This window comes from Grammomys surdaster, unplaced genomic scaffold (assembly GCF_004785775.1).
Source record: "Grammomys surdaster isolate TR1022 unplaced genomic scaffold, NIH_TR_1.0 288435, whole genome shotgun sequence".
NCBI lineage: Eukaryota > Metazoa > Chordata > Mammalia > Rodentia > Muridae > Grammomys > Grammomys surdaster.
In genome coordinates, this window is record NW_021625490.1 from 1 (window position 1) to 9,407 (window position 9,407).

Here is a 9,407-nt window from a genome sequence, read left to right on the forward strand (position 1 = left end):
TAGGGAGAGGCCAGTTTTGTTTACTTTCTAGCATTTCACTACCCAGGCCTTCCTGAGTGACTAACCCATAGCTTTCTGTCATGCATCCTAACATAAGGCAATTGCTACATATTTCCTGTAGAATGCTAGAGCTTCTTGCTGGTTTTTTTTTTGTGTGTGTGTGTGTGTGCAGAGACAGACTGATTATGAAAAATCTAAGGGTTTCTTGTTACTTGAAAATCTATAGTTCCTTCTCTTTCCAACCCATAGAATAAAAGGCAAAACAGGCATTTGTTAGTGTCAGTCCCACACATCTCTCTTCAGCATTAATCCAACATACATGGTGTTAGAATACCATCAGCATTTGCATCCCAAGATTTTATCTGTATGTCTGCCACCTCTAGAGGGTGACTTTTCTCTTCCTCTAAGACAGTAGTAGTCCTATTTTTGTAATTTTAGTTTTAATTTTAAGAAATTGGTTCAGAATTTTGTCAATCTTGCAATTGCAATGATTTTTTTTTTACTAACATATATTCTTTTGCTACCATTTCTTTATATGTTGCATTTTGCTGGCCTTTGCGGAAGTTTTGCAAGGATAACTTTAAAATAACTTTCCATGAAGGCATTTCTTATCTCTTTATACTGGTTCTTAATTAATCATCATCAACAAATTCCTCAATATCACTGTCTAGAAAAAGTTTTATTCCTGAGCATCCAGTCTTAATAATATGTCCAGCACTGTCAACATTTCTCAAGTATTAACTGCTTTACTGACGCAGCAATGAGCTACATAGGTTCTGTCTGGTTCTCAAAGCATTGTCCAATATTGAGGATCCCTGAACTGCACTCATGACTTAAGATTTCCTTTCACAGTAGCTGACAGCGTAGAAATGAGAAACATCACTTACCGTGTTTCCTGAGTAGTTTGTCCACACAGGCTTTGCTTCTGGGCCTTTGAGTGTCTTTATGAATTCAAAGTTCAAGACCCCAACCTAGTCGAAGTTCTTGGCTTTCTGTGTGATGATGGAGATTAGACTCTGGATTTATAGTCTTTCAGAATGACAAGAATGGTGTAAAGTTCTTCTTTTTTATGGTTGGCTGCTTATGAAGCACCACAACGCTCACCAGTGGCCAATTCCTGGGGTCCAAGTTCACTAAAGGTGTTTTCTCTGTCCTCTCTGCTCCAGTTCCAGTAAAGTTCCAGTCTTCTCAGAAGGAGCTCTGCCCTACAAGGGAGAGGTTGGATGGAGTTGAGTTGGACTGTGTGTGTGACAATGAGCTGTTCCTGGGACTCATGGAGCAGTTGATGTGTGTGGGCGTGTAAGTGTAGGGCTAGTCATAGAGTTCTTGTGGTCAGTGAGGAGCCTCCCCCTCTAAAGATTGCAGATGGAAAGGTCTAAACCAGAACTCATATCCTGTTCCTCAAAATCATATGGCTGATGAATAAGGACCTAGAGAGGCATTTCCTCTCTTTGGGGTTCTATACCTAAATTATTTCTATTTGTACTCTAACTGCTCCCCATACCTCTCTTCTGCTTCTAAATCCTGTCCCCATCAAACATCAAGGAATGCTTTTCTCTCAAGGATATCTGGCATTATAAAGCACAATATAGGCTGTTTCCCCTTCTTTTCCTGATATGTGTGGTGCTACATGCTTTTAAACTTAGCACTAAAGAGGCAGAAGCAGGAGGATTTCTGTGAGATCCAGTACAGTCTGGTCTTTATAGTGAGTTCCAGGTCAGCCAGGACTACATTGTGACCCTTGTCTCAAAAAATGAACAAATAAATCATACAAAAAATCCCACTGGATATTTTCAGAGTAATATCTCTGTAGACGCCCCTTCCCTTCTTGATACTTTTGGTTTATGTATATACTGGCCAAACATGGTCACACGAGTGTAAAACCCAGAACCTTTCTACACCTCTTTGAGTTTTGGGTCCAACCTGTCAAATGAGAATACTGGCCACTTTGTCTGATGGCAGGAGCATGAGATATAAGAGTACATGAAGAATATCAGAGCGTCTGGCTCAACAATGAAGAAGCCAGAAATACACACTGGAAAAAATACAGCATCATCAACAAATGGTGCTGGTCAAACTGAATGTAGTCAAATGTGGTCAAACTGCATGTAGAAGAAATGCAAATAGATCCACACATATCACCCTGTATAAAACTCAACTTCAAATATTTAGAAGACCTCAACATTAGGCCAGATACACCGGCCTAATGATAGAAAAGTGGGAAATAGGTTGTGTAGCGGGATATTTTTCCCACAAGTTGGAGCTAAGGTGGGAGGAGTAAGGAGAGGAAGAGGAGGAGTAAGGAGAGGAAGAAGAGAAGGAAGAGGAGGAGCTAGGGGAGAGAGCACCAGAGAGAGGGGAACATGGAAGCAGACATGCTCCTGTCTCTAGCAGTCAAAGGTAGTTGATATATCTAGGTTGGGTATTGGGTTATAACTCTGATTGTGTGGGCATCTTGTTATTGAGCATTACCAAATATATAAAGCCTTTGGATAATCTGAGCATTAGAGTCTCATTCCTCCTAGGCCCGCATGGATGGTGCAATGGTCTGGGAACTGCCCAGCCTTGTAGAGACAGCGTGGAAGATTGGCAGAGCCATCTCTCACGCTGGCATCTCGTGGGTGGCAGGGCAGGTGTCTTTGACTGCCTGAGTGAATAGCCTGAACTGAGCAGCAGCAGTAAGCCACTACTGCTCATGGCTGCAGGCCTAGGCTAGTTGGGAACGTGGCGGCTGATTAAGAAAAGCCTGACTGAATGGCACCAATTTAAATATCTCCTGCAACAAGGTTGAACTCACTGGTGCAGGAAAAATCTTTCTGAACATGAAGTGATAGCACAGGTACTAAGAACAACAAATAGTAAATAGGACTTCATTAAACTGGAAAGCTTCTGTAAAGCAAATGACACCATCAGTTTTGCAAGACAGCAGACTACAAAATTGGAATTGTTTTTCTACTAATTACACATCCTACACAGGTCTACTATCCAAAGTATATAAAGAACTCAAAAACCGAGGCATCAAGGAAACAATTAACCCAGTTTAAAAATAGGATTCAGATGTAAACAGAGAATTCTCTAAAGGAGAAACTCAAATGGCTGAGAAACACTTAAAGGAATATTTCTTTAGCCACCCTTAGCCATCAGGGAAATGCAAATCAAAACTACTTTGAGATTTCATTTTACACCTGTCAGAATGGCCAAGCTCAAAGCATTGAGAACTCATGCTGCTGAGAACATAAATAAGGGGTACTCTTATCCATTGCTGGTGGAAGGGCAAAACTTGTACAGCCACAGTGGAAATTGGTGTGGTGGTTTTCAGGAAGCTGAGAGTCATCCTAGCTCAAGATTCAGCTATACCACTCTTAGGCATATACCTAAAGAACTCTACATCATACTACAGAGACACTTGCTCAACCATGTTCACTACTTCTCTATTCATACTAGCCAGAAATAGAAACAACTTAGATGTCCATCAACAGATATATGGATAAAGAAAATGTGATAAATTTACACAATGCAATATTACTCAGCCATTAAAAATGCAATTTTCAGACAGAAGGAGCTAGAAAAAAAAATCATCCCGAGTGAGGTAACACAGATACACAAAGACAAATATAGTAGGTATTCACTTATATGAAGATTTAGCTGTTAAATCATTGATAATCAAGCTATAATCCATCTAACCACAAGGTATATAGAGTAAGGGATTATGAGGAAGGGATGGATTACTCTAGGAAGGGGAAACAGAATGCATAGCTATGGTTGGATAAGGGTTGGGCTGGAATGGGAGGATCAAATGTGGAAGGGGAGGAAAGAGGGAATTGAAGGGTATATGGGGATGGACATAAAAAACTAAGGGTTATTTGAGCAGCCATATGGAAACTTAATACAGTAGACTCTTCCGTGTGTGTGTGTGTGTGTGTGTATATACATACATATACATATATATAAAGTTGATCTAAATAAAATTGCCAGGTAACGGGAAGACAGAATCCCAGGTGTACATCTCTGTCACCAAATGAAGCTTCTGGTACCTGGAAAGGTTTACATATAATTGAGTTGTTGACCAAAGGGGGTCTCATGGGAACCCCCAAATAACCTGGTCTATTCCCAAGGTTATTGGTTGCTCTCTAAAACCTAGCAGGAAGATCCTCTTGCTGAAGACAATGCCTACACAACTCAGTGAATATGGCTGGAGTCTACCTAGAACCTTCACCCCAATGGGCTAATACACGCCAGTGTTCATGGTACTTGAAGGTATCCTTCATGCTACCAAAGGAGAAAGGTAAAAACCAACACTACTACGAACCTTTAGATTTGCAGTGGTGATGTGCCTGAAAGATACAGTGATATAATGATGGTTGACTACTTGTGGGAGTATCCAACCAAGATCTGATTTAATTTAAGGCTTACGCCATGATATAGGACCCATGCCGGACATTTCCCTGGTAGTCAAGAACCTGAAACTAGATAAGCCCAGGACCTAGGGGAAAACTAAATACTAATGTTTTGGGAAAGTAGTGGTTCTCAACCTGTAAGTTGTGACTCCTTTTGGTTTGAATGACCCTTTGGCAGGGGATGCATATTACATATCCTGTATATCTAGTATTTACATAGCAATTCACACCAGTAGCAAATTACAGTTATGAAACAGCAATGAAATAATTTTATAGGTTGGGGGTCACCACAATGTAAGGAGATGTATTGAAAAGTCACAGCATTAGAAAATCAAGAACCACTGTGTTAAAGGAACATAGCAATAAAGTGACTTCTATCAACATTTTGCTATACTTGTAGATGAGTGCTCAGCCATCTTCAGAGAAACTCCCTCTTGCACTAGATAGGAACAAATACAGATACCCACAACCAGATACTGTTCAGAGAGTGAGAGATCTTAGAACCCTTAGCCCTAAATGGGATGTTTTCATCAACTCCCTCTCCTCAGGGGTCAGGCAACTCTGCAGAAGAGGAAGCAGAAGAGTGGACGAGCCAAGCAGATGGAAGACCACAAGTAAACAAAGCTTTCTAACCACAGAATGACCAACGCACATATGAACTTACAGAGACTGTGGTAACACGTACAGGGCCTGTACAGGTCTTTGCCAGATGGGGTCCTAGAGGTGAAAGATGAAGTGGACACAGGACCCCACTCCTAATCCAGAAGCTGTCTCCAACTGATAACCACTTGCAAATAAAGTTTTCTTCAAAGGAGCCTCATGGGGGAAACAAGCTTTTAAGGGTAGGTCCTCATGATCAGTAGTAGATGGTCAAAATGAACTCAGTGGTATCTTTGGAGGTTCTTCGTCTCATAATGTTATGTCAGGACATTTATTTAACCATTTATTTACCTTATAGCCCCTTTGTATATACTTTATGGCTTTTGTGTTTTTATGGGATTCTTATGCACGTGAACACATGCATCTCCATATCCACATGTTTTTTGCTGTTTCTCTTTGGCTCCTTTCCCTCTTTTGGTTTGTGTCCTATTCTGACTTGTTTGTTTTTGTTTTATCTTATTTTTATTATTATTACTTATATGCTTATTTGTTTAGTAATGAAAGACAGAAAGAGTGTAAATACAAACAGGAGTGGAAGTGGGGAGCAACTGGGGAGAATTTGGGTAGGAAAAACTATAACCAGGATGTACTATATAAAAATATTTTCAATAAAAAAGAATAAAGTTCAAATGATAGTGCTTCCGGTGATACCACCACAGTGACCTTCACTTCTCCCATTGTTCTGTGTCTGTGAAGTGGGCATTCTCGTGACCTTCATCACTGCAAAGTGGCATTTTAGAGAGTATAAATGACGATGTGCTTTGAAACTGTCTATTGGTCAGCAAAGTGGGGGTCATAACTCAACACTGCAGGTTATGCAGACTGAGGACTTTTTTTCAAAGACTTCTATTTAGGTGAAACTGAGATCTTGAATAACTCACAGGAAAGAATTTCAGAATGAGTTGGTTTGAAGCAGTTTGAATTTAAGAAAAAAAATTCATAGAATGAGGACGGGCTGAGTCAACTCTGGATTCTCCATGTTGTAACAACTTTCACATAGTGCTTAGCCTTGAACAATGTCATTTTATACAGCATAGCCTTGACTGCAGTTACTCCATTTTGAGCATAAATGCCAAGAAAAAAATGACTCCACATATTGTTTATATAAGCAAGCAATCACTATTTGCCAGCATACTAGGAGACACAAACTTGTTATTTACTAATACCAATAAGTATTGACATGTGAGAACATACCACATCATATCAAAAACACCAGACACATGAGCTTATCAACTACAGTAGATGGAATCCCCTTACTTGGTACAATAAAAGAAGGAACATCATCCCAAGACTGTCAAGTGGCAAGCATGCTGACAGATTACCTAATCACTCATCTTGAACCTGGTCCAAGAAAATCACTGTGAAGGAGCCTGATTCTGTTCTGGGTTCCAACTCAAGCTTAGTGACTCTTTGCCCACTTTAAACTGAACCCCGATTAGCTTGCTATCCAGACCTCCATTTGCTACCTCTGGCCTTGAACAGGTTTGAGACTGCAGTGGTTCCTACAGGCTTTTCCTTGTACCTGTGTTCTCTACCTTGCTCTTTAGGATAGTGTCTCTGAACTCTGACGCCTCTTAAATATTTTCTTTGCAATTCTGTAACCTGCATATTTGTATACTGTTGTGTGAAGTGTTCATTCGTGCTCTGAGAGCTAATATTAATTAAAATGGAATTAAAGTACTGGGGCAAAAGCTCAGTTGGTAAGTTGCTTACCTTGCAAACATGGGGACACGACTTGATCCCTCAAAACCCATAAATCCCCTTAAAAAGCTGGGCATGTTAGCATGAATTTGTGATGTTAATGCTGGAGAGGAAGAGACAGAGATCCCTGTGGCTTGATGGCTGGCCAGCCTAGCTTTGTGAGCTCTAGGTCAATCAGAGACCCTGCTTCAAAAAAATCAAGGCCAAGGCTAGAAAGATATCTCAGTGGTTTTAAGTCTGTAGAACCCACAATGGGTGGCTAACAATCACCTGTAAATCTAGCTGCAAGAAATGCTATACTCACTTCTGGTCCCCATGGTTCTAGGCCCGTGGAATTCATATATACAAAATAAGAAGAATTGAAAAAAGGGTGGATGATATCTGAGGATGTTGAGGCTGTCTTCTAGTCTCTACATGTGTGTGCGTGCACATGTACACACACAAACACACAGGTACATGTATAACAGATATTACTGGAATTAAGGAATCTGTTATTGATAACCACTAGCTAGTAAAGCAAATATTGGGATTACTTGGCAAATTACAGTCAACAAACTGATATGGCTTGCAACTTTATTGCTTATTCAATAAATTTTGACACTGTACGGAGAGATATAGGTATGTCCTTCTATTCCTGACATAAAATACTCATGGCATACAGAATTAAACATAGAGGAGGCAGACATATAACAGGACAGTAAGTAAGTCATGCCCTAGAGTGGGTATAGCTATGAAAGAGAGGAGAATAACATATTTAAGTGTCTTTTAAAGAGACCTTTTAAGACAGGATTTTGTTATATAGCTCAGGCAAGATTCAACTCATGCTATTCATGTCTGGTCCTCCCAGTTTCTTATGGGATTATGGGATCACAGGTATGTTCCATACTCTCAGTCCAGTTAGCAATCACTGTGGAAAATGTGGTATCATTAGTTTTATAATCTCCCTGGATTTGTTTGTACACAAGCACGTACATGTTAGAGCACACACGTACATGTGCAGGCATGTGTGTGAATGTGGATATGAGCCCACCATTGCATATGTGTCAGAGGGCAGTCTCTAGTTGTGGTCCTTGACTTCTACTTTATTTGAGGCAGTGTCTTTTTGTTGTTGTTGTTGTTGTTGTTCACTACTGGAAACACTAAACTAACTGACTCAGGATCTTCCAGAGATTCTGTGTCTGTCTCCTGTCCTTCTTTAGGAGAACTGGTATTACAGATGCATATTACAACCTCTGGATTTATATTGGTTCTGGAAATTAGAACTCATGTCCTCGTGCTCATTCAGCAAGCATTTTACCCAGGGAGTCATTTCAGACTTATTATTTTTTGAAACATATTCTCACATAGCTTATGTTGATCTTGAACTCCTTATCTTCCTGACTTTGCCTCCTCACTGTTGGGATTATATGCATGTAATACCATGTCATGTTTATGTGGTCCTAGGGATAAAATTGAAGGCTTTGTGCACACTAAACAAGTACTCTCAGCCCTGTAAAGTGTTTTGACAATAGCTGTATATAGGATTTTGGGTAGCTTTTCGAGTTACATTGTTCAGGGATTGCAAAAGATTAAGCAAAAAAGTTTCACTATACTTATTCTTATCTAAGAAATTTTCTCCTTATAAATTTTAAAGAACTTTTTATTATTGTGTATTTATGTTATGAGTCTGTGTGTGTGTGGTGTGCACATGTCACAGCATGTGCAAGGACGACATCCAGAAATTTGTTCTATCCTTCAACCATGAGTTCTGAACTCTACCTCAGTTTTATGTAGCAAGTGCTTTTAGGTACAGGTTTATAGGCTGATAAGATAAAAACATATATTTAAAAGGTCATTAAATAATTCTTACTAAACAAAGATCACAAGGAACTCAGGACTCATTTGGGCTTTAACATAGGTCAAGATATTGGTTGTGAGATTTTCCTGAATCTTGACTCACAGTCACCTCACACATTTATCATATGACTTCCAATTGTGAGCCAAATAAGCCCTTCCTTCCTTAAGTTTCTGTTTGGGGATGGGTGTTCTGTCATAGGAATGATAAAGTTGTTATTTGCCCAAGGAAATGGAGGGATCAAATTACTCCAAGAGGGCAAGACAGCTGGTGTGTCACTCTAGCTAAGGTGTTGCTTGAGGGGTTCCCCATTATGGAGATATAGCAGGGGACAGGGACTCTCCTGAGCAATGCTTTTAGGAAGATAGTATCCAGATGCTGCACAGAACAGCAGTCTACCAGCTCTTTTTAGACAGGAAGCTCTTACTCTAGAAGGTGAGAATGGGAAGTGAAAAGATGAGAAATAAATATTGGCCCATTTTTAGAGTACACAGGGCTGTAAAGACCAAATCTTTGTACAACATAGAAACTTGACAGAGAAGTAAACAAAATCAGCCTATAATATGGCTTCTTAATGCCCTCACTTTCTAGAGTAAGAGCTTTTTGTCTAAAAAGAGCTGGTAGACAGTTGTTCTGTGCTGCATCTGGATACTATCTTCCTAAAAGCATTGCTCAGAATATTCCCTGTCCCCTGCTATAGCTCTATGTCTTCTCATTACAAAAAAATAAAAATTCATTTTTTTCTGGTTGGAATTTCTTTTCTTCTTTTCTTCCTCCCTCCCTCCCTCCCTCCCTCCCGCCCCCCCCCCCTCCCC